This window comes from Halichoerus grypus, chromosome 9, assembly GCF_964656455.1.
Source record: "Halichoerus grypus chromosome 9, mHalGry1.hap1.1, whole genome shotgun sequence".
Classification (NCBI taxonomy): domain Eukaryota; kingdom Metazoa; phylum Chordata; class Mammalia; order Carnivora; family Phocidae; genus Halichoerus; species Halichoerus grypus.
The window spans coordinates 71,453,835-71,479,836 of NC_135720.1; the positions used below are offsets into that span (position 1 = coordinate 71,453,835).

Below are 26,002 nucleotides of genomic sequence, written 5' to 3' on the forward strand. Positions count from 1 at the left end.
GATGCCAGGGATATTACTAAAAACAAGAGAAAAAAAATCCCTGGCCTCATGGTGTTCATTAAAAAAATTGAGAAGAGGAGAGCTGATTGAGTGATAGGATAGGGAAAACACTAAATACATTTTCAATGTTGGAGTCAGAGAGACTCCATAGAGTCATAAGAGAATCAAAGAAACCTAGAGGTAGCAGAAACTAAAAGATCCCTGTTTGCCACACTCACCAACACTAGCCCTATTTTCTCGGCCCAAATGTCTCTTCCAACACTTTTTGTCCAACTATGATGCAAAAGTAGGAAGTCATTTCTTTCTGCCTCTGAAATCTTTGCTCAACTCAATAGTTGTCCTTTTAATTGTCCCTCAACGTGTATCTCTCAAAGGTCCACTTATGCCTTGTAGCTCAAATACAGTGGTATCTGGAAAATGCCTTTCCTCTGCCTGGCCACACCCCCCTCCCTAGGTGTCACCGCACCCTTGACCACTTTTGTTGACTTCTTTAGACTGTCTTTAGTTCTGCTATTTCCAGCAGATGTGCAAGAGATTTTTAAAAAGAGCTGGATGATAGAATTGTTTGATTTCTAATGTCTTTCCACTACTAATTGATCACCAAGCTAGAAACTAACATGTCTAAGAATTAACCTATCATTATTTTTCCTCCAACTCTGACCTGGATTTTCTATTTATTTTAATGCTACAAGCCCCCAACACATTCAGACTGCTGATGCCCTAGCTTTCTTTTTTTTCCTTTCCTTAAGAAGAAAAGTTTTCTTGTCCAGATGAGACGCAAACATGTGGAAAAGTTAGGTTGTTTCTCCAGATGGTATAATTGGTTGTTAGGTAGCTAGTGAAGTGTCTGGCTTGGTATCTGCACAATGAGAAGGAATATACAAGCACATTTTTAGTACCTTTAATGCAACTACTGTACCCTTGACACTGAGTGCTAGATCTACTAAACTAGGGAAACAGCAAGCATGGATACTTTGTCCCTAAAAAAACTGGATCCAGAACAAAATTCCTAATCATATTTTCAATGGCATTAGAATAAAGGAACCCAACTCTTTGAAAATACAGCCCAAGGGGTGCAACATAAATAGAGTACTTCCCTTCCTTGGTTTCTCTTGCCCAGCACTAAATGTATTGGTTCCCCAAATCTATCCCAAAAAGAAAAATAAAAATAAATGTTAATTGCTTTTTAATTATAAAATAAGGATAAACTTTACTTTTGACAATATGATGCTTCCAACCCAAAAAGAAAGTCTATGATTCTACCTGGAATAAATGAAGATTCAATTGAAAAACTTTGCTACACAGTAATATTTCCCACACTGATGAAGAGAAAAGGAAACTAGTATTTATAAAATACTCTGTTTTAGGCACTGTGCTAGAAATTTTCTACAAAGCAGAGTTCAAGTAGGATGAATTAGACATATGACAAGCCAAAATGCTAACGTGTTTTTAGAAACTCGAGAAAGAGTATCATTTAACATACTGTTTTTTTTCATGAGTTATTGATTATAAAGCTAAAAAGAAAGTGATTTGAAGTGGGTTGCAGTATGTGAGATTGCTGGAGATGAGATAGCAGTTGATTTTCAATGCACTGAGGACTTAGCTTCATCAGAATCAGAAATCCTGATGGGAAACCAAGATTGAATATAAGATTGCATTTACAGAGCTGTAGCCTGTTGTCTCATCCAAATGGTTATATTGCTAACTATTAATTTTCAGCTTATGTCTGTGTAGGAAATGGTAGGGGAAAGATTAGTCCCATTTTATATAAAAAGAAGCAGAATGATTTTTACTTAACCCTCCACAGAAGATCAGTAGCTGATACCAAATAAACCTAACTCACAGGTACAAGAATTTATGCTCTGGATGTTACCATTTTTCAACCAAGAAAATGAATTCTTATTAGACTACCTGTATGTCTTTAGCTCTCAATTACTGGGGATTAACTTGTTAAATACACCCGCTACTCGCAACCCCTCCTTTTTTGCTTCTACCCACAATGTAATCTTTAGAGAAATTTGAGACTTTGACCTTTCGAAGTAATAGCACATTATCCAGCCGCAATGGAATGAGTCAGCATCAATGGAACGAAGTCACACAATACCATCCAGAAAGCAGTCCACTCAAGTAATACAAATCATTCCTGAATTAGTTGTCCTTGCAACTATTAAAGAAGAAAATCTAAGAGAGGAGGAAAAGAGAATCAAGGAAAGCAAAATCCATTGTTTTAAAATATAAATCAGTTCTTTTGAACTTTTGTTAGTGTTCTCCTCGTTGAGTACAACTACTTATCTAGTCCTCCCGGATTTATTCAAAGGGCCCAATGATTTCAATATGAATGTCATATAAGTAAAATTGGAAAAATAATGCATCAAATCTACATAAATGCCACCAGGGAGCAATATAATCTTTGGGGGTGGCACCAGTGTCTACAGGCAGTGGGAGAGTTAGAAGGGCACAGGGCGGAGAATCAGAAGACCAGCACACTGACCTCGGTTCCACCCTCCTCTCATTACCTGGGGCCTTGGCCATCACATGACTGTTCAGAGGCTCGATGTCCTCTCTCATCAGTAACATGAATATATATTTCCTACCTTCTTCACAAGGTCACTATCAGTGTCTAATGACAGACAAATGGACAAGCGTGTATATCTACATCATGTCAACTTAGTTAGACCGGAACTACATTTTCCAGAATTCCCTCCCCGGCGTAGTTCTGGGTTAGTCTGGGCCACAAGAGGCATTAGGCAAGATTTGAAATGTGGAGACGAAACAGCAGCTATCTTCACTTTTTACACCTGGAAGCTCAGTGCAGGAATGAGACCCGGCTGCATCTCACACTCAGTGCTGCTTATCTGTAGGCTCCTCTGGATGGTGCCGGCGGCAGTGAGGCCCCCAGCTGCCACACCACCTGCTGGCTGCTTCTTCAGCTTCTCTGACTCCTGGGCCGGGAGCTTGTTAAGCCCCATGGCAGAGCCCCAACTTCACCTGCAAGACACCCTGCCATCTAGGCGTAAAGACGGAGAGACACTGACGAGTTCCAGTTCCTCTTCGTGGGTTATAGTTCATCCGTGCCTTGCTTCCCCCACTTCATATCCATCCTCCCTTCCCAAATGCCTTTTTGCTGCTGCCTCCAGAATACAGCTTTAGATACAGAAGAAATAGCCTCCAAGGACTACTTAGCGCCTGTAATTGCATAAGGTCTAAAATCTATTATATATCCCTTACTATATAAATAGAAGTAGATATAGATAGATATAGATAGATGTGTGTGTGTCCTACTGATCCTGCTTCTCTAATGGAACCCTGACTGATACAGCCTACTATTCTTAAAAACATGGGCTGTTTATCTCGATATTCCCAACATAGCAAGTATATTAAACTCAAAAGTATTTTTTTTGGCAAACTTTCAAGATTAAACAAAAATAAGGTATTTTTTTTTAATGCAACGATCACCAAAACAAAATATCAAGGAGCTAACAAATGCTGTTTCTTGATTACATATTAGTAAGATGAATTGCTGCCTAGAAATATTTTCTGACATGATCAGACCAATTTATATATAAGAATTCACTATGTCTGGTCCCTTGACATAAACTTACAACTAAACCTTATAATATTTAAATTTGAAACATTCTCATGCACCATTATTTTTAATGGCATGAACAGGAAGCTGTTTGCACCCAGCTAGAGGTGATTATTTCAGACCATAAATAGAGAAATATTTGGGATGGAGCAGAAAACTAGTGAACACACTTGAAATCGGTAATATTCTTTTTTTTTTTTTAAAGATTTTATTTATTTATTTGACAGAGAGAGAGCACAAGTAGGCAGACTGACAGGCAGATGGAGAGGGAGAAGCAGGCTCTCCGCTGAGCAAGGAGCCGGATGTGGGGCTCGATCCCAAGACCCCAGGATCATGACCTGAGCCGAAAGCAGCCGCTTAACGGACTGAGCCACCCAGGCACCCCGAAATCGGTAATATTCTTATGAATAAGTGGGATGTTTTCACCATTTAATTCTCAAAGATAATAAAATATACACATTTACAGTTTTAATGATGATTGCAAGATTAAAATTATCTAAGTAAGGTTTTCATTAACCAAATTTTTACCAAAAAGAAAATATATGCATATTTGTAAAAAAAAAAAAAAATTGTAGAGCTTTAAAAGCCTCAAAAATCTTTCTCTCTCTTATAACCATCATGTTATATATTATGAGTCAACAACAACAAAATAATTGCAGCTAAACACCAAAGACAGAAAGCCAGGGAATTGGAATTAGACACAATCATGGGAGTAAGGCAACTACTGGGACTCTGAGGTACAGAAAGTCAAAGGACTCACAGTCAGGCAGTAGGAAGCTGCATCTAGAATGTCTGTTAGTAGGAACTGGAGTCCTAGCCCTTAGAGGGAGGGGAGTAGAAGAAGAAGTATAAACAATGCAATTCCTGGACCAAGATTATGGGCCATTAACTGAGGGGCTGGATTATTCCCTCATCCATTCCTCTAGATTGTCTCTTCCTCTTGTTTCTCAAAGTCTGTAGTCCTCCGGAGCCATGTTTAGATGTATACCCGTGGCTCAAACCACCAGCCATTTTGCCATGTTTCCTAAGTTTACATTTCAACCCTAAGTTTTTTCTGGAGTTAGAGCTAAAAGCCCTTATAGGTCCACCTCATGTCACCTCATGGATGTATCACAGCATCTCAAATTCAAAATGTCCAGAACCTATTCTGCCCAGAACTTGTTCCTCTTTCCTATATTCCTTCATTTATCTATTAATTATGTTAAACATATCCTGAATATCAAACATTTGCCAGGTTCTTAGGACTCAATAACAAATTAGATGTTCCCAGTCCATGAGAGATTTAAAGTCTAGTGCAAAAGTTCTCAGCCACGCCACAGAATGAAATTGCCTGGAATCTTGAAAAAGTACCAAAGCATGGGCCCTACTCTCAGATATTCTAATTTAATTGGTTTTTATTGAAAGAGAAAGCACATTCTTATTATTTTTAAAAAGCCCTCTAAGTGATTCTCATGTGTAGCTACAGTTGGAATACTATCATTCATGTAAAAAGCATGGAAATTACCTTAGAGCTTTTACTTTCTACTACCTCCAACACCCAATTAGTTTACTGGCTCTTATGGGAATGCTTCAAGAACATTTCTTAAACTTCAGGTCCCATTGTCATTGTTCTTTCCACTGTCTTTGATCAGGTCACCCTAATTTCTCCAGAATTTTGGCAGTCATCTTCTAACTTCTTTCCTTGTCGCCAGTTTTTCCCTCTCAGATCTGCTCCCCAAATAACAGCAAGAGTGATTTTCCTCAAACATAATAATGACCATACAGAGATCTAATGATCTAACTCTAGTTGCATATATAAACATATAAAATAAATATATAAATAATGTATAATTCCAGAATAAAAACATTAAATGAAAAAAGGAAATCGTTTAAGTATATGTGCAGTTTGATTCCATTTTAAGATCAAAAAGGCAAAAACAAATATATACATATATATGTATTTTTTAAATAAACTTCTTATTTAAGAAAGATTTACATAAAGAAAAGTACTCAAATTAAAACCACACAACCTGAAGAATTTTCACAAAGTTAACACAGCCACCAGGTTAAGAAATGAAATATTACTAACACCTCAGAAGTCTTTCCTTGTACCCCATGCCAATCATTTTTCTCTCCTCCTAGATGTAACCATCTATATGACTTCAAATATAATAGATTTCCCTGTTTTAAACATTATGTAAATAGATCATATGGTATATATTCTTTTACATCTGATTTCTTTTCAACAATGTTACATTTGTAGCTTTGCACAATGCCAGTATCACAGCCAATGAGATTTATCTGAGGCACGATTATTGTTAATTGAAAACTTTTCCCAGCATGTCTGGCTGGCTCATTTGGGGGAACATGTGACTCCTGATCTCCCAGTCATGGGTTTGAGCCCCATATTGGGTATAGAGATAAGTTTAAAATAAATGAACTTTAAAATAACAACAACATTACATTTGTGAAATTCATTCATGACATTGTACGTAGAAGTGATTTGTTCTTTTTCATTACTATATAGTATTCTGTGTAATAATATTCTAATTTATTTATCCATTCTACTAATGGCCATTTGGAGCACTTCCTGCTTTGGGCTATAACTAATAATACTGTTATGAATATTCTTAAACACGTATTTCAGGGCACTGAAGCATGCATTACTTTTTTTTTCCTCCAAGTTTTTACTTTAATTCCAGTTAGTTAACATTACAGTGTAATATTAGTTTCAGGTTTAATATTGTTGATAATGGTGCTGTGAAAATCAGGGTGCATGTATCTCTTTCAATCAGTATTTTTGTAACCTTTGGGTAAATACCTAGTAGTGCCATTACTGAGTCATAAGGTAGATTTTTAACTTTTTGAGGAACCTCCATACTGTTTTCCAGAGTGGCAGCCATGGTGCATGCAGGAGTTTGCACTAATCTTCTGGGGAAGGGGCCTGTTGGGCTGGTCCTCAGGAACACTTACCCAAGAAAAGCAGCACCAGCAGAGCACAGAGGGGCAGGACTTGCTGTAAGCAAGTTAGGCAGCCAGTGTTGGTTCTGTGTTGTTTACTGAAGTTGGATTATGCTGAGGGGCAGGGGAGGGAAATGGTGCTAGCCTGCTCCTTTGTCCCCTGAGAGGATTCTCCTTGCTTGCTGCTCTCTAGGAAGCACCTCCAGAAGAACGAGTAATTTCCTCTTGTGCATCCCAGGCATTTTTCAGACTGCTGTTTTCATGTTGTCTGTCTCCAGGTCGCTTGCCTGCTTGGAGCAACACAGTGCACTTTGGGCTCTGTCCCAGCCAAGTCTTCTGACTTTTAAACCTCCAAACTTTAGGGATGTGCTGTGGCAGGGGCCTGGTCTTCTGTGGGGGGGTCTTGCTGTACTGGGACAGATGCAGTTTTGACCAGGAAGGGCAGTCCTGCCAGAGTGCAGTGGTGTGGAATTTGGAGCAAAGCAGGCTGAACAGCCAGTGTCCAGATTAGCTGTCCTCAGCAGGTGTCTCTGCACCTATGCTGAGGGGAGGGAAATGGAACCCACTGGCTCTTTTGTCCCCAGAGAGGTGGCTCTGTGAATGCCACCTCTCACAGATGTGCTCCAAGAAGAGTGAACAGTCCCTCCCCGTGCATCTCAGGTGATCCTCATTTCACCTAGTCTGCCCCAGGGTTGTTTGCCTGCCTTCTCTCCAGGAGTAGGGAAGCACCCTCAGGCCTCTATCTTAGTCAAGTCCACCAACCTCTAAAATTCCAGTCTTTGAGTCCCACTGGTTGAAAAAACTCACAAAAATCAGCCCCTCCCATTTTCCCAGCCAATGGCTTTGGGGAAGTGTTCTCCTTGTGTGTATCCCTGTATGCTCCACTCTCTCTCACCTTTCTCCATGACCATGTCTCTCTCCCCTCTGCAGCACCTGTGATCTGTTTCTCCCCCAAACCATGTCTCTGCACTTCCTACCTTCCTCGATGTGACCTCTTCTCTCCCTCTAGTTGTACAGTTTGTTCTATCAGTCCTCAGGTCGATTTCTTGGGTCTTCAGAATGATTTGATAGTTATCTAGCTGTGTTTGAGGGATGAGGCAGGCCTAGAGTCCTCTCACTATGCCACCATCTTAGCTCCCCCAACCGAGCCATGCATTTCTTTTGGGATATTTCTAGAAGTAGAATGGCTGTGTCATGGGGTATGCAAATGTTTAGTTTTAGTAGAAACAAACAGCTCTCCAAAATGGTTGTATGCTCTCAGCAAGAGTATTTAAGAGTTTATGCTCTCAGCAAGAGTATATAAGAGTTCCAGTTGCTTGATATCCTCATTGACAATTATAATTTTTAGTCTTTAATTTTAGCCTTTTGGAAGGTAGAACAATGGTATCCCATTTCCTTGATGACTAATGAAAATGAATACATTTCCATATGTTTGCTAACTGTTTGGATATATTCTTTGTGGAGTGTCAGATAACCATCTGCTTCAAATTGCCTTTGTTTAAAATCAGTTGACCATCTACAGGTCATATTCTGGATGCTATTATGTACATACATTTTTTAGTCATCCCACACTATTTTGATTACTGTAGCTTTTTAGTAAGTCTTGAAATATGATAATGGGAGTCTTCTGTTTCTATGTCTTTTACTCAAAATCATTTTGAATATTCTACTTTCTTTGCCTTTCCATACAAATTTTAGAATAAATTTGTTGATTTCTACAAAAAAAAAAAGTCCTGCTGGCATTGCAGCATTATTCACATTAGCCAAGATAATGGAAACAACCTAAATGACAACGTATAAATGGATAAAGAAGATGTAGTACACACACACACACATGTGCATGCACACATACACATGCATACACACACGACAGAATATTATTCATCCATGAGGAAGAAGGAAACCTTGCCATTTGCTACAACGTGGATGGATCTTGAGGGCAATATGCTAAGTGAGGTAAGTCAGACAAAGACAAATACTGTATATCACTTATATGAAAATCTATAAAGGCCTAAGTTGTAAAAACAGAAAGTAGAATAGTGGTTACCAGGGCCTGGGGGTGGGGGGAGGATTGGAGAGATGTTTAAGGTTACAAACTTGCCACTAATAAGTAAATAAGTTCTGGATATCTAATGCACAGCATAGTGATTATAAGCAACAATACTGTATTATAAACTTCAAATTTGCTAAAAAAATTTGATCTTAATTGTTTTTATCACAAAAAAGAAATTATAATTATGTGATATGATAGAGGTGCTAGCTAAAGCCACAGTAGGCATTACGGAGGGCACGTGATGTGATGAGCATTGGGTGTTATACGCAACTGATAAATTATTGAACACTACATCTGAAACTAAGTATGTACTCTATGTTGGCTAATTGAATTTAAACTTAAAAATATTGCAATATATAAATGTATCAAACCTTAAATTATACACCCTAAATTTACGCATTATATGTCAGTTATATCTCAATAATAAAAACAACCAAAAAAAAAGTATGAACTGAGAGGGGGAAGATTCTCATAGCCTCCAGAAAGAAACCAAAAGTGAATTAGAAAAAAGCACCACTGGTCTGTTAATATTGATAGCTTGAGCAGCACTACTTCAGCTTATTTGAGAAAGCATCCTGTTTTCTTCCAGACAAGGAGATAGCACAGGTCTGTACAGAAAAGGCACAGGAAAGTGGTTCTACAAGAAGGGATCTGTTCCAACCCATGTAGGACCAGAGGAAAGAGCTATTCTCAAGCCTTCAGTTGGACTTTCCAAATAGTCATAATTCAGGCTGACATGAAGAGCTCTGCCTCTGCACATGAGAGTAGTGTGTGTGTGTGTGTGTGTGTGTGTGTGTGTCTTTCTATATGTGTCTGTGTGTGTCTGCAGGGAGCTAAAACAGTGTGCCTCACCTCAGTGATGGCTGTAGCCACTGTCCAAAGTCTGGAGGCTAAGGGCTGCCTGCTGACGCAGCTCTTCCTAAAGTGTGCTGGGATGTCCCTGCATGCCCACTCTCCCCCAGTTCCCACACATTCTCAAGGCCAATGGTCCAGATTCCTGTGTATTCTGTGAGGTACAAGATTATCTCATTGGATTATTTCTGCTTAAATTAGCTAGAGTCTGATTCTGGGATTGGTAGTCAATAATCCTGATTGGTCCAGATACTTATAAAGAAAAAATTATCCCCCACAGTACTTGTACCCAGAACTCTGTAGTAGAACCAACTTCCCATGGTCTTAGGTCCAGGTCTGTTAGACAGAAGGACAAGAAGAAGTAAAACATGAAGGGAACAGAAAAACTGTGGAAGGTGCATTGAAAGCCTGCAAAACTCATCTGACCCAAAACAACTGAAAACAGGGACTCAAATAAGTCTGCATACACACATTTGGTGCAGCACTCTTCATAATGGCCGAGATGGGGGAACAGCCCAAATGCCTATCAACTGACAAATGAATAAACAAAATATGATCTATCCATTCAATGGAATATTGTTCAGCCATAAAAGAAATGAAGCTCTGATACATGCTACAATGTGGATGGACCTTGAAAACATACCAAGTGAAAAAAAGCAGACATAAAAGACCATATATTGTATGATTCCACTTACATGAATGTCCAGAATAGACAAGTCCAAAGAGAGAGCAGATTGGTGGTTGTCAGGGGCTGAGGAAAAAAGGTGGGGGAAAGGGGAATGACTGCTTAACAGATATGCAGTCTTCTTTGGGGATGATGAAAATGTTTTGAAACTAGATAGAGGTGATGGTTGCACAGCACTGTGAGTATACTAAATGTCATTGAATTGTTCACTTTAAAATGGTTAATTTTATGTTGTGTAAATTTCACCTCAATAAAATATTTTTTTTAATCCTGCTAAGGTTTTGGTTGGAATTGCAATTAATCTATATATCAATTTGGAGAGAATTGATATCTTAACAATATTGAGTCTTCCAATCCATGAACATGATATATCTCTTAATTTTTTTCATCAGTGTTTTTAGTTTTGCACACAGTTATTTCATATATTTTACTAGATTTGTTCCTAAATCATCTTTTTGGTGCCATTGTAACTGATGCTTTTTAATTTCAATTTCTTTTATGGGTAGCGTATGACAATATGATTGATTTTTGCATAATCACATTGTATCCCACAGCCTTGTTAAATTCACTTACTCTATTGGCTTATTTTTCAGATTATTTGGGAATTTTTTATATAGGAAATCATATTGAGACAGCTTTATTTCTTCCTTTATAATCTGTGTGACTTTTATTTCTTTTTCTTGCCTATTGCCAAGACCTATAATACAATATTGCACAGGAGTAGGGAGAGTGGACATCCTTGCTTTGTTACATATCTAACATTCATAAAGGTTTTCAAGAAAACATCCTGGTCATGATTTTAAATAACCAAATGAATGTTTGTGGAGAGGCTCCACCTTATAGAGTAAAAAGAAACTAGACTTTGGAGTCAGCTACATTGGATTTAAAAGCTGGTGCTCTCACTTACCAGATTCTGAGTCCTAGTTTACTCATCTATAAAGTAGAGGAATACCTATGTCATAAGTCAGGTTGTCATGAGACTTGAAAGGGATAATGTATGAAAAGAAACTGAGATGGTGTCTAGCACCTGAGAACACCTGAGATGTGTTCATACAGTCAATCCCATCTCTACCACTTACTTTGTGACTTTGGACTTTGTAACCAATGTGTGCATCAAGTTTCTCATCTTTTGAAATGAATATAAGTTATAATACTCAGTTCATAGGGTTGTTTGGGGTTTGATTATTAAATTAGTAATTTAAACAGAGTATTTAGAAGAGCACATATTGTAACCAAACCAACGTGATTTCTCTCCTTGGTGAGTCAGACAGCACCATGTTGAATTGTCACACAAAGAAAACTTTGTTTGCAGCAAATAAGGAGATCACGGGGAATGGCTTCCAAACCTGTGACTCCTTGAGCAAGGGTGTATGGATTCCTTTTATTTAGGGTTAGGATGAATATTTAGATAGGGAAGCCTTGTCATTGTATGTAGAGGGGGGCATAAGGTTGCACGTGTGCCTTAAGGAAATATGTCTATACGCACATTGTATGTTATGTATATGAGGTTGAGGCTCCTCCTTTTGGAGATTTTAGTATTATACTGAGATAAAGGCCATCATCAGTTAATCTAGAGGTTACTCCATGGTCCATCTGTGCAGGTGCAAGTCAGGGGTTTAGCTCAAACAGGTCTGGCTGGTCTGGGACGGCTGGAGGTCTTGTCAGGGCAGTCACTACTGCTCATGGGTGGTTTTGCTTTCCATTTGCCTGAGTTAAGAGATAAATTGGAAACACAAGCTTAAGGAAAAATGTGGGACAAAGGTCGGTGAGTACAAGCAGGTGGGCAGTAAAGATCAGGTCTTAGGGTTTAGCTGGTGACAATATGAGGTACTATATAAATGTTAATTACTATCATCATCACCATCATCATCATCATCTTCGTCATTCTTATTAGCATTATTATAATGCTAGTTTACTTCAGTATAGGTTATTTATTGTTATGTAAGGAGCCACTTCCAAAATGTGTGGCTGGCAACAACAGAAAGCATTTATATGCTCATGATTCTACAATGGGGAACCGGCTGTGCTTCCCAGGGTGTTGGCTGGAGCAGCTCAGATGAGCAGGAGAGCCCACAGTGGCTTCCCAGCAATGCCTCCTAGTAGGCTCTCCACTGGGGTGGCTGGAACGGCCAGGGCAAGGCTTTGTAAGCTCATATCATCCAGGGCTTTTTTTGACATGGGCTCCCTCATCAGGAGGGTAGGCAGACTTCTTTAAATGGTTGCTCTGGGCTCCAAGAGGGTAAAAACAAAAACTGCAAGGTCTCTTAAGCCCTAGGCCTAGAATTCCCAGAATGTCATTTCTGCCACATTCTGTTATTCAAAGTAAGTCACTAAATCCAGGCAGATTTAAAGGAAAGAAAATAAATTCCATGTCTTGATGGAAAAGGGCAAAGCCACACTGTAAAATTGCATGTAGGACAGAAGGAATTATGTGGCCATCTTTGGAAAGACTCTACCACAATTTCTATCCACTCCCTTGGAAATAGCCTCAGGTAACTTGGCACAGAACCATCTTAACATTACACAAGAAAGTCTAGAAAATACCTTCTAAATCAGCTATTGACTCAACTAGTTATTTATGTAGGAGTGTCTGCACAAGGGATTCTCTGTGTGCTACAGCAAAGCAGAGTCCTGCCAGGTGGGCTGGCTGTATCTTGGCAGGAGCAGTTCTGGATGTGAACTTAGAATCTTTTCATAATGCAATTTCACAATTGCAGCCTCATTTCATTAGTAGCAATCAAAGCTAATGTAGGGCATCTGCTTATTGGCTAGCTTTGCTGGCCAGGAGTAAAAGACTCACACCTGGAGAGAAGCAGCCCTAATGTGCGCAGGCAGGTTACTTCTTGTGGAAGGAAAGTGCCCATTAAAGAAAGATGGTGGAAAAGGCTTGTTAACATATATTCAAATGCAGCTGTGGTCTCTCAGTACAGTTGTTTGTTGTCTATATTTAAAGTACACTGTATTTAGAGACTATCTGTATTTGCAGAGACCTCTTGATTTATTATACTCAGCAATTTGACTACTAAAGTAATCATTGCAGGTCTGTCCATAGTTTCTATTTTGAGAAGCAAAATTTAGCATACATATCTGATTACAGGCTCAAAATGTAATCCCTACTGAACTGCTAAAATAAGGTTTACACCTGCCCCTTTAAAAAAATTAAATGATTTTTTTAAGTGCTGTCTTTCTGCAATGTCCAGGAAGGTCTTGGCAAAACTCAGAATCACAGATGTTTTTTTCACTATGGCAATGTTAATTAATCCATGAGGGTTAGGCTTCCTGTGGTTGCCACCCATTCTATCCAGAACCCTCTTTAAGGCCAGAGTCAGTATTTTGCAATATTACCCTCTTCCCTCCCATCCTAATAAAGCCATTTCCCAAAGTGTTAGCAATGTCAGGGGATACAGAGTTACTTAACACATCTCAGCAAAACTTTGAAATTCTCCTCCTTAGATCTCTAATCTTGCTTCTGCGAAAGTTCTTGCCCCACTCCCAGAACCCTCATGTCTCCCCTCTGCCTTCCCCTGCAGCTCCCCTTGAGTCTACCCCTATTTTCATAGCCATCGTCCACTTGGATTCTCCACTCAACAAAACAAAGCTTTCTGTGGCTGACCTGCCTCATCCCCTTGCTCTAAGAAAAGCAGTTCTGGAATTACCAGTGTTGATGGAGTGGGTGCAGTAAGAGAAGTTTCTTGCTCTTCTATCACCACACAATTTATCAAAGATGTCACTGAACAAAGCAGATCTTTTGGAGGGAGAGGAAGACAAGCGGGGTAGGGAGCAGGGAGAGATTCTGCTTGTAAGAAAATGAAGGGCAACACCTGCCATAGAAAAAAGGTAACTGCCTTATCTGTCCTCTCTTTTTCTACTTTGCCTATCAATAGACTCCTTGCCCCTTGGATTATTACATGAAAAATTGTACCATCTCCTGGCCGAAAGCAACCAATGAAGAAGCTTGATTTAAATATATCACTCTCCTACCATAAATCCATCACTGAGCTTGGGACAGGATGGTGCAGCAGAATTTTTTCTCCTCCTAAAACATATCAACTTTCTGGAGAATCCCACACATGTGATTCCTAGAGAACAGGTACGACAGGGAAGAATCAGACACCTAACATGTGATTTGAAGATCAGAGCTATAGAAATCCAGAGAAGAGAGTAGTCAGAATTTACTGGGACAGTCAGAAAAGGTTCCAAATCTGTCCATGCAGGAGTGGTGACATCATGAACAAGACTGAAGATATTTTTGTTGAGTATAGAATTTGGGGTTTACAGGGTTTTGTATTTGTTCAGTATTTTAAAGATGTTAATTCATTGTCTTCTGGCTTGCAGAGTTTCTTAAGGAAGTCTGCTATAATTGTTTTCATTGTTCCTCTGTATATAATGTGTCTGGGGTTTTTTGTTTTTTGTTTTTTTAATTTCTGGCTATTTTCAAAAGTTTCTCGTTATTTTTGGTTTTTCCATATTTGAAGATGATGTTTCCAAATGATTCTTTTTTATATTCAGCCTGAGTGTGTTTCTCTAATATTCTTGGATCTGTGATTTGATGTCTTTCATTATTCTAGAAAATTATCAACCATTATATCTTTGTACATTATTGTGCCCATTCTCTCTCTTTTCTTCTTTGGAGAGTCCAGTTACACCTATGTTAGACTGTTTGATATCACCCCACACACTTAGATGCTCTGTTTTTATTTATTTCACTTTTTTTCTCTGAATTTCAATTGGAGTAATTTCTTTAAATTTACTAATTCTCATCTCAGCTGTATGGAAGCTACTGATAGACCTGCTGAAGGCATTATTCAACATATTTTTTATCTCTAGCCTTTTCATTTGACTCTTATACTTTTCCATCTCTTTGTTAAAATTCCCAATCTGGGGGCACCTGGGTGGCTCAGCCAGTTAAGTTGCTGCCTTCAGCTCAGGTCATGACCCCAGGGTCCTGGGATCGAGCCCCACATCGGTCTCCTTGCTCAGCGGGGAGCCTGCTTCTCCCTCTCCCTCTGCCTGCCTGCCGCTCCCCCTGCTTGTGTTCTCTCTCTCTGTCAAATAAATAAATAAAATCTTTTTAAAAAATAAAAATAAAAAAATAAATTCCCAATCTGCTATAGCATGTTTATACCTTGTCCATATTTGAGCATTTAATATATTAATCATACTTATTTTAAAATCTCTGATAATTGCAATATCTGGGTCACCTCTGAATCTAGATTTGTTCATTTTTTGTCTCTTCATAGTGTACTTCTCTCTCTCTCTTTATGTATTTTATAATTTTGTGATTTTAAAACATGGTATGTGTAATAGTATAGATTGAGGTAAATAATTATGTCTGAAAACTTGAGTCAATTTAGTCAAGGGCTGGAATTGTTTTATAGTGTTACTATGGTTACCTTCAGTATACCACCAGCTTCAAACTCCTCTGGCATTAGCTTTCACTTTTATAATAGAATTGGGTCATTTGCCATTTCTAAGCCAATTACTGGCAAGGGGAATGGAATTACTGGTTTAGACTAACAAATGGAAATCATTTTTTTAATCTGTGGATGTGATCATCTCCCCAGAAGCATTTAGCTATCCAGTTTCTGAAGAAAATCAGGGTCTGTTTGTAAACAAAGGGGGGAAGGGAATGACTGTTGGGCACACAATCAACTTTTAGGTTAATGCTCAGACTAAAACTTTGGTGAGTTTTGTAATTCACCGTAACCCTATGTTTGCAATTTCACCTTGGGCCTTGAGAACTTTGCCACTCCAATTATAAAGAGAAATGGAGAGAGCTAAACCAAAGCTAACAAGATGTTTTTAGAATCCAGGTCCAATTATATGTTGATGTCAGAGATTCTCCTACTCTGTATTGAACTGGGTGATGGTATTTATGCTTTCTCTAGAATAGTAGCCCTCAAACTCTAGTGAGGCAGCTGTGCAAACATTCTCTTCTCTTCCTGGCCGCTTCTGAAAAATAAAAGTAACTAATGCTCATATTAATTCTTTACCAGAAACTCTCTTGCATATAACATTCCCCCAAACCTCACAACAGAATTGAGATAGCTCAGATTCAACCACCCATATTATTTACGCTACAACTTCCTGCCTCTATTTTGCTGCACTCTTAACATCGAGATGATGCCATCCCCTTCCTTTTTGACCCTGATCTCTAAGTTTTCTCCAACATGTACCCAGTAACTACCTGATGTCCATGGTTATCCTTTCAGAGAATCTTCCTTAAAGTACCCCCCAAATTATTCCTTCCTTGATTTTGAAGTTCCTATTTTCTAAGTGCCCTGACTTTAAGCTAATTGTAATGGGGGAAATTCTTCTTACCAACTCACCCAAGGGTGTAAATTATTGACAACAATCTACTAAGAGGATCAAATATGAATCAGGCATCAAAAAATGTCTTCTTAAAAAAATTGTGAAGGTCTGAATTAGGTATTATTCCACTACAAAAGTTTATAAGATGTCATCAAATCCTACTGTACACAGGTAAAATGCAGTCACCATCTTCTTCAGGTTTTAAAGTCTAAAATAATTTTTAATTGATAGTGATTAAGGAAGGCATGTGTTGTTATAATAGCTGTCTTGATTTATATCAAGCTTACATTAGCTTAAAATGGAAGATTTGAAAGAAAATCCAATGAGGCTTAGACTTCTGTTGATTTACTTCCATTGCTGTATGTGTCTTGCCATTGTCCAAATGCTCTGTGGCTTTGGGATAGCATCAGAGGAAAACTGAAGCTATATCTCTGTCAAGTGGCATTATGCAGTCCATAAAATACTCAGAGTTGCTTACATTTCTTCCAATATTTTGAGGTATATCATGGAGAAATTGGCTGTTACACAATTTTCCTTCAGCATGGATCTAGATAAAACTCTGCTGTCTATCTATGAAGGTGAGCCCAGTTTTCAGTCATTATTTGCACGTTGATACCATCAAAGAAAACTTTCAATTTTATGAGCCCCTTATTAAAACTTCAAAGGCTCTCAATGTCTTTGAAATGGTGGCAGTAAAAACGGGAAAAAGAGAAGAAGCTCTTTGCCAGGAAATAAGAAATATCTCACTGCACAAGTGTTTGTATTCCAAACGCTTGGCAACTTAACACTTTTTGTATCACCATGTCTTGTAGGTTTTTGCCTAAGTCTTTATTGCATGAATGATTCAATTCTGAACCATCCTCTTCTCACAACCTCCAAAGCAACCATGTAGGTCCAAGACAATACTCTATCATTCGACAATGTTCTCCAGGTGGTCTTGATTCCATTCTTGAGCCTCTAGGCTCATTCTCAGCACAGCAGTCAGAGAGGTCGTTAAAAATCTTTATTATATGTTATATAAGGTCATTTCTGATTTAAAACTCTTCAATGGCTTCCATTACCCTCAGAATAAAATCCAAACTTCTCTCAAAGCTATAAATGATCTGGCCCCTGCCTATTCATCTGGCATCAGCTCATATCACTCTTCCCTTCCCACTATGTTCCAACTACCCTGGCCTTCTCTATGTTCCTTGAGCACATCAATCTGATTCTTACTTTAGGGACATTGCACCCAGAATTCTATTTATCTTGACTTTCACATAGCTAGATAGGGATTGGGGGGGTCGGGATGGGAGTTGTTTTTTATCATTTGGATCTCAGCTTAAATACTACCTTCCTTGGCCATCCAATCATCCAATTCAATCTAACCATATAAACTGGTTAATCTTTTATAATTATCTGTGTAGCACTTATTACCACCATCTGATATTTTCTTTTATTTATTCATTTGTTTTTTATTTGTGTATGTCTACCCTTAAGAATGTAAGCTCCATGAGAAGAGGGATCTAGTCTGTCTCGTCACTGTTTTATCCTGAGTCCACGGAGCAGTGTGTCTTACACATTGTAAGAGCTCAATAAATATCTGTGCAATGAGTGAATTGATAAATGAATGAATGTGTCAATTGTGCATTGATATGGCCCTAGCTATCTGACGTCATCACATCTCTCCAATCCCTTGGCCTCTTACTACTCTTTTGGCCCAAAGCATTCCTCACCTGTCCTTTTTCTCAGGGGAATCATATTTACCCTTTAATTGAACAAATGAGGTTAATTTATCCTACTTGGTAGTATTTGGTGGGTTTTGGTGGTGGGAGGGAACATCATAAAAATAAAGTTAATCTTTTGAATCATAGCCCTGAAATCTATAAAATCAATTGTTGTGAGCACTAAATGGAAGTTTGTCAGTATCTGGCGCCTGATAGAAAGATACTCTATAAATATTACCTCACTTCTCTCTTTCCTTCTCCACTGGACCAGGGCTGGACCCAGAGAGCATAGCATATGTCTTAATACCACCTCCAAATTTGTGTTGTGACAGCTCACACATAATTCCCTTGGAAATTTGATTTGAAGGTAATATAAAAATTGGAAGAATTAATTCCACTTCCATTTCATTAGCTTTCTCATGTGTGTTTGATGAGGATATTTAATCTCTGTGTGGCAATTTATAATAAGGCAGTTATGTCAAGGGCACGAGGATAAATAAAATATAATATCTAGAGCCATACTTCTCCCTTTTTGCTTCTTCACTGGAAAAACCCTTTTCTTCCAACTTAACCTGGTGAAACACCATCGATCCTTCAAAACTAAAGTCCTTGCCTTCCATGTTATCTTCAACAGCCCTACCCCCAGCACAGGAGTATATGTATGTACATCCATGCGTGCGCACGCACACACACACACACACAAAATCCATGGAGTCCCCCCACCCAGCAATTTATCTTCTTTGACACTTCTAATGTCATTTACATAACTCTTTCCCATCAGACTATGAGTTTTTAAGGATGGTGTATACTTATTCTTTTGCCCCCCATTGCATGTGTGCCTTGAACACAGTAACAACTAAAAATGAATTGACTTTGGTATTCATCTCTGGAAAATGGGCAATTTACAAATACAGTTTATCTTTCATGCCCTCAAAACTGTGTAGAGAGAATTTTATACCAAAAATGATGTAAAGTAGTTACCCTGAACAACAATAAGAAAATTGGTAATAATCAAGAATTTGTTCACTACTTCATTGAGGCAACTCTTATATATAGATTTGAGAGGGAGCAGCAGGTTGGCTACCTCTGAGAATTACCTCAAGGACTAGTCTGAGAAGCAATACTCCCTACCTCTTCTGTTGGGATCATCCAGACTTGCCAGAAGTGTCAACACTTTAAAAGCCCACCCAAATATTCCTTCTGGCAAAGCAATAATTCTAAGACACTGTGGGAGGACAGTCTTTGGGTTCCACATTTTGGGCACTGTCAAAAAAATGATATTTTGAGCAATACTATTTTTTAGCAAAAGCCTGACTCTAGTCTTCTGGAACCTACTAATTGAGAACAATTCCAAAGAGTAGCAATATGTGTTTGGATATTTAACATATTGATGAACAAATTAGATCTGGGTACTGCATTGCACCAAAAAATTGGATGAGCCCCAAATATCTGGACAAGGCATTATGTGAAAAGGGAAACAACCAATAGAGAGCATGTATGTAAAGAATGAAGCCAAATGCTGGCTAAGCCTGTCACAATGAGTATAGATGTTGGTTTTAAAAGTATCATTTACTTATAAGGTAAAAGCTAAGGTCAATGTTTGGATGATGATCTGAATTCTTAAGTATATGGATGGCCCTTCAAAACCCTTGAAAATTTCCACACTTTGAGTTATTTGGCCAAAAAAAGCAACCTAGTAGAGTACACAGAACTGATTACTATTTTCTAACTTAATTTTTATCTCCAATATCTTGAAGAAAATCACTGTCTCAGTAACTTACAAGAAAGACAATCTATAGTGTAATGTGAACACATATAGGGGTTTCAGGATGATGCAAAATATTCTCTTACAATTTCCATCAGAATATATTCACAGAATCAGCCCCTCATGGGCACTTGGAATTCCCTCCCATTTCACCTTGCTTCCCCTCTGCTTTTTCATAACTCAAACTTTCTTTCAGAGTTTCTACTCCATATTGCACTTAACTTTTATAGACCAGGAGACTTATTTCCTGGTATGATCCGGGCTCGGGAGATATATTCCTGGCTTTATCCTGGAAAAGAATGTGGATCCTCATGTTCTTCAAAGCAGAGTAACAACAAGACAAGCCAGCCTCTCTGTGGCTAATATTTATTACCTTTCTTAGAGAAATTCAGATGTGTGAATAACTATCACATTGACAACTATCAGGAATAAGACTGGATTGATGGAAGGAGCAGACACACAGCCTTGGGTAAGTCATACAAAGTGCATTTACAAAAGGACAGAGAAGGAAGTCAGTGCATAGTTCTGGAAGCTAATATCTGAGGGAGGGAGTGCCACATCAGACCTTGTGGAAGCTCAACTGCCTTCCTCCAAGGCCAAAAATATATACAGCAAAACATGTACACGTAAGGCTGCAACAGTTCTGCATGTAGTCTGGTCTGAATATGTGTAAAAGACCACCCCACCTGAGCCAGGTACACAGTATCAGTCTTGGGGTTGTACAATGGGCCACATGAACACAGAGCTTCAGGCATGCACATGGTTCTCACTGATCCTCTGCAGCCTCTCCAGGCCCATATAGCCTGATTCATATACTTCCCTGAAGTTCAAGCTTTAGACCCAGAACAAAGGTTTGTTGCCCAAATGCCTAGAGATGACAAGGTCACAGTCATTTTAGGAACTACCAGGCAAATCCTGCAATGTGTTATGCAAAAAGAATACCCTTCCACCAATAAGGGTGAGAATAGGGAAGAATGAGGGGGAGGAAGAAGAGACTCCACACTGTGTGGAGAGTATTTCATATTTTCTTATCAGATTCTGTAATTTTTTACCTACATATGCCTGAATATTAAAACTAGTTTTTAAAAGATAAAATAAAGTGTGGTGCCATAAGACTCCTTTAAGGACCAACATCATGGTCCCACCCACCTCTCTTTAGACATAATGTAACAGAACTAAATGAGAAAAATTAGCTCTACCTAACTGGTTACCTGCTCTTCTAAAAAAGACCAAAAAGGCATTATTAACCTCTGAATGCTAAAAACTTTTATCAGCAGCCTCAGTGAGAGGCACTTTGGGAATGTCTGAGGCCCATGGCTTCACATTTGAGAAGGACTGCTGTCTTGCTCCAGAGCTATGGCCTATCATTACAGAATGTTTGAGAGGAGCAGGACCTATTGCTAGGCACTACTTTCTCTTTTCTTCATCTTCTACCTTCCTACTACTTAATACACTTAAATATGCCAGTCACTACTAAGTTTATCTTTTTTTGCTTTCTTTTAATTTATTTGAAAAATAAGGTTAATACAATTGTAGAACCCTAGGTCACGCTCTTATTTCTTCCACACTGTTCTCATTATGCTTCTCCAAAAGCAAAATGTTTCTCTTAAAAACAACATTTCGGGCGCCTGGGTGGCTCAGTTGGTTAAGCGACTGCCTTCGGCTCAGGTCATGATCCTGGAGTCCCGGGATTGAGTCCCGCATCGGGCTCCCTGCTCAGCAGGGAGTCTGCTTCTCCCTCTGACCCTCCCCCCTCTCATGCTCTATCTCATTCTCTCTCTCAAATAAATAAATAAAATCTTTAAAAAAAAAAAAAAAAAAAAAACATTTCATTTTGATAAAGATCCTGGATACATGTGAAGAGTCCTTATTCACCTGAATCTCAGGATTATAGGATTTACTCTGTGTGACTGTTTTGTACAATACCTCAAGTCACATACTAACTTAATCTTTACACGATCAACAAAAGGCTTAGAAGAAATCTGTATTAATAATCTTCCTCTAAGGTTGTATGCATAGCAGATGCACATACACATAAATACATGTTCCCATATTTGGAGAGCAGACGCCCTCTGATCTACACAAAATAATGTGACAAGCCCTATTTTAGGAATCCTGGCTCCTCTGTCTCTTGGTTTAACTGATTAAGGTTTTGTTTCAATAAAGTTTTAGAGCATTGGCCTATCAAGGGGCTTAAGAAAAGAAATCTGACAACTTTGGAATGCTGTTTGGCACAGTCTACAAGTATTTTTCCCATTTGGGAAACTTTCTACTCTTTTCTTCATACAGAAGAAGCCCACATATGTTTATGCTGTCAGACAACCTGCGAAATTTCCCCCTACTATTTAAAATCTGGAAACTAGAATTTATCATAATATAAGAATTTTGCTCTTTGTTTAAAAATAAAAAGAAATACCAGTAATTCTGTAAAAGTTTCCCACCTTTGGAAAATTTTCATTGGGGAAGAAAAGACTGCCGCCTATACTCATCCCCACTTTACTACACCTAAAACCCCAACCTTGCTGGACTGACTAGAAAGACAGAGACTGATATTGGTGAAGATTGAAGACAGAAATTGGTAATTTGTGCCAGAAGGAAAAGCAAGGCCCTGCAGAATTCTTAGAAATCAGTCTTGGGCGCCTGGGTGGCTCAGTCGGTTAAGCGTCTGCCTTCGGCTCAGGTCAAGATCCCGGAGTCCCAGGATAGAGCCTGCATCAGTCTCCCCGCTCAGCAGAGTCTGCTTCTCCCTCTGACCCTCCCCCATCTCATGTGAGCATGCTCTCTCTCTCTCAAATAAATAAATAAATAAATAAAATCTTCTCTAAGAAGAAAAAGAAATCAGTCTTGGACTACCTATAAGATCGATACACAGCTGAACATGAGTTAAAATGAGAGAGAGACTTAAAGTTCTCTGACTGCAGTTCTTCTAGGTTAATGTTATTAGGAAATTTTTATCCTTTAATCAAGGCAAGCAACTGCAGATAATGCAAGGAGAAGAGCTAGCCCTGTGATGACAGGGACAACTCCTGGAATAGGGCTTATCATGGTGAACTATATTCTTCACTGTGCTGAGAACATGCAGAGACGTGTTAGCAGGGAGCTGCTGAAGTGCTTAGGACAAGCGTAGCGACTGTGAAACACAGCGGCAGACCATTCCCTGTGAAAGGCCTTTTCTCCCTGTGAGGAAGGGACACCTTGTTCCCGGGGGGTTGTGCCAGGGCTGGGGATCTCTTTTTCCATAGGCATTGACTAAACAACAGCATGTTTGCAGACTGGCATAGGGTACAGGTACTAAATTCATCCTGTGAGTAGTGCTTAGGAAAATCAAATGCCCTGGTTTAAAGCATCCTGCTTCAAATACTATATAGTTAGAAACAAGGGGGAAATCCACTTAACCCAAAGTGATGAAAGTACAATTATTGACTGAATCAAATGAGATTATTATTTTTTAAATGATGGTTTAGATCAGCTTGCAAATACTTTTTTTAAAATGCTGCTCCTCAAAAATATTATTTTACTTTAACTAATTCTTTTAGATACACACATCTTTAAAAAAAAATAGCTGCCTTCTACTATTTCTGATACCATGTCATAAAAAGGACTATCTCTGCACTATGGGGCCAAAAAACCCACCGATTTTTATTGCAGTTCTAGCATTTACCACTTACTATTCCCTTTTTTTTAAAGTCCCTTAAATTCTCTGTAATTTCATTTCCTCATTTCTAAACTGAATGTTTATGAAATAATATGTCTGTGACCTTACTGTGAAGATTTAAAAGTTAGTAAGAGTTAAATACTTTTAAAAGTTAAAAGTATAACATATGTATAAAATATTAATATTATATACATAGTATAAACATAAAGAACATTAGAAAACCATGAAATTAGACTAGAAGTGATACAAGATAATGAAAAATAATAAATCTGGGTTTTTTGAGTAAATATACCAGAACTTACACATCCAAATATGTGCTGCCTTTTTCACAGTGGACACCTTTGAGAGACACTTATTTAAATGATGCTACTGTTCACAACATATTTGGATTTTTTCTTGGAACTGCCATCAGAAACCAACTTATAAGCAACAAGAAAATCATTAGTTTGTCATTAAATCTTGTTTAGCACCAAAACCATTATTCCTAGGTTGACCCACAACACATTCATCAGACTTAGTTCTATTTGGCTCATGTCACTTAAAAAATTAGTCACACTCAAAAAAGGTAGCTGGCCAGGATATTCAAAGTAAATGTTACAGACTCCAAAAACAATTCTAAAATAATGGTTCTAGAAATTCTTTTTAATAAGGCATTATCATTGGAATAATTGTATAGCTTCCAAGATAATTATCTAGGTAGGAACAGCCTATTTGTATGACTAAGTTCTGACTGTGTTTGAAAATCAATTCTAGTTCTTAGTAATTCTGCTTCAAACATCCCAAGTTTCCTCGGGGACTCCAGTTCCTATAAAGGGAATCTGTCTCCATTGCTCATTCTTTAGCTTTATTTCTAGAAAATGTCAAAACATTTGATTAAAGGGACTCAAATGGCAATTAGACCCAGACCTATTTCTTGATGAAAACACTAGCAACAACTCAATGGAAGTTTGTTAGAGATTTTCCTTCAAGTGAGCATATTCTGATTGCCATCATTATCTTTTGCTCATTTGTCATGACTTCTATGTTTCTGATGAAAATTGCCCAGTCAGACTACATCTATCATGTGCAACCACAGCTTCTGTCCTCCACTGGACAAATGCCCTAGAACCGGAGGTCATGTCATGTCATGGAATGCTATTCCACAATAAAAAGGAACCACCGTTGTTATGTGCAATAAATTGGGGGGATCTCAAGGACATTATCCTGAGTGAAAAAAGCTAATCTCAAAAGGTCACTAGAGTATGATTCCATTTATATTACATCCTTAAAGTGACAAAATTAAAGAGGAGGAGAACAGATTAGTGGGTACCAAGAATTAGGGATGGTGGAGGAAAAAAGGTTAGGTGTGACTATAAAAGGATAGCACAAGGGAGAACTTTATGGTGATGGAATCGTTCTGTATCTTAACTGGGGTGTTGGTTATACAAACAAACCTATGTGATAAGATGATATAGAACTATACCACACATTGTATCAATGTCAGTCTCCTGCTTGCAATATTGTACTATGGTTATGTAATATGTAAATGCTGAGGGAAGCTAGTTAAAGCAACTCCTCTGCACAATTTTGCAACTTCCTGTGAATCTATAATTACTTTAAAATTAAAAATTTAAGAAAAATACTAAATGTTGCTGATAATAGGGATCAATTAAAAGTTTCAAACACTTTGGAAACTGTCAGTAACTAGTAAACTAAACCCCTACCTATCCTATAATCTAGCAATCCCTGTGTTAGCTATGTACCAAAGAGAAGCAAATGCTTGTGTCCACCAAAAAGATGGATGTTCAGATTAGGTGTACCATAAAAGTCATAAACTAGAGACAATCCATCAACTGGAGAATAAATAAGTAAAACGTGGTGGATTCGTACGGTGGAATATGGCACACTAATAAAAAAATCAAATGACTAATATATGCACCAGCTTGGATAAATCTCACAGACATGGCTCTGAAAGAAGCCAGATACAAAGGAATACATTCTGTATGCAAAGAAGTCCAAATAATGATTACCTCTGGGACCATGGTATTAACCAGCAAGTGGCATGAGCAAACTTCCTGGAAATGTTCTTTATCTTAATCTGGGTAGTAGTTACACAGTGCATACATACATAAAAATTCAGTAAGCTGTACACTTCCATTTATGTACCTCACTTTATGCAGTTCATGCCTCAGTTAAAAAAAAATAGGGAAAAATGCAGAATGCTGAACTCCCTGGTGGTGTCAATCATGATGCATCCAACAAGACAAGATTCCTAACCCAGATAAGCATCAGAGGCTCCTCCTCTTGCCCAATTGTGTGGCACTGATAAGAAGAAGCAGATCAAACTGAGAAGAGATAAAAGATATTGGGACCAAAAAAGTCCTGTGAAATTTGTAAGCCAAGCTTTAACAAGATCCTGATTACATTCCATAAAATAGTGACACTATGTCACATCATTCACAAAGCACC

The 26,002-nt window shown here is 38.4% G+C and overlaps 1 long non-coding RNA gene and 1 other non-coding gene across 2 annotated transcripts in view; one reads left to right on the forward strand and one right to left on the reverse strand.

Moving 5' to 3' along the window:
* LOC144378817 (uncharacterized) overlaps positions 1-26,002 on the reverse strand; it is a 284,835-nt gene that overhangs the window by 135,214 nt on the left and 123,619 nt on the right. The gene's annotated exons all lie outside the window — the stretch shown is intronic.
* Positions 5,827-5,960, forward strand: LOC118541952 (U4 spliceosomal RNA). The gene has a single exon (XR_004920351.1). It is a non-coding gene; the product is annotated as a U4 spliceosomal RNA (small nuclear RNA).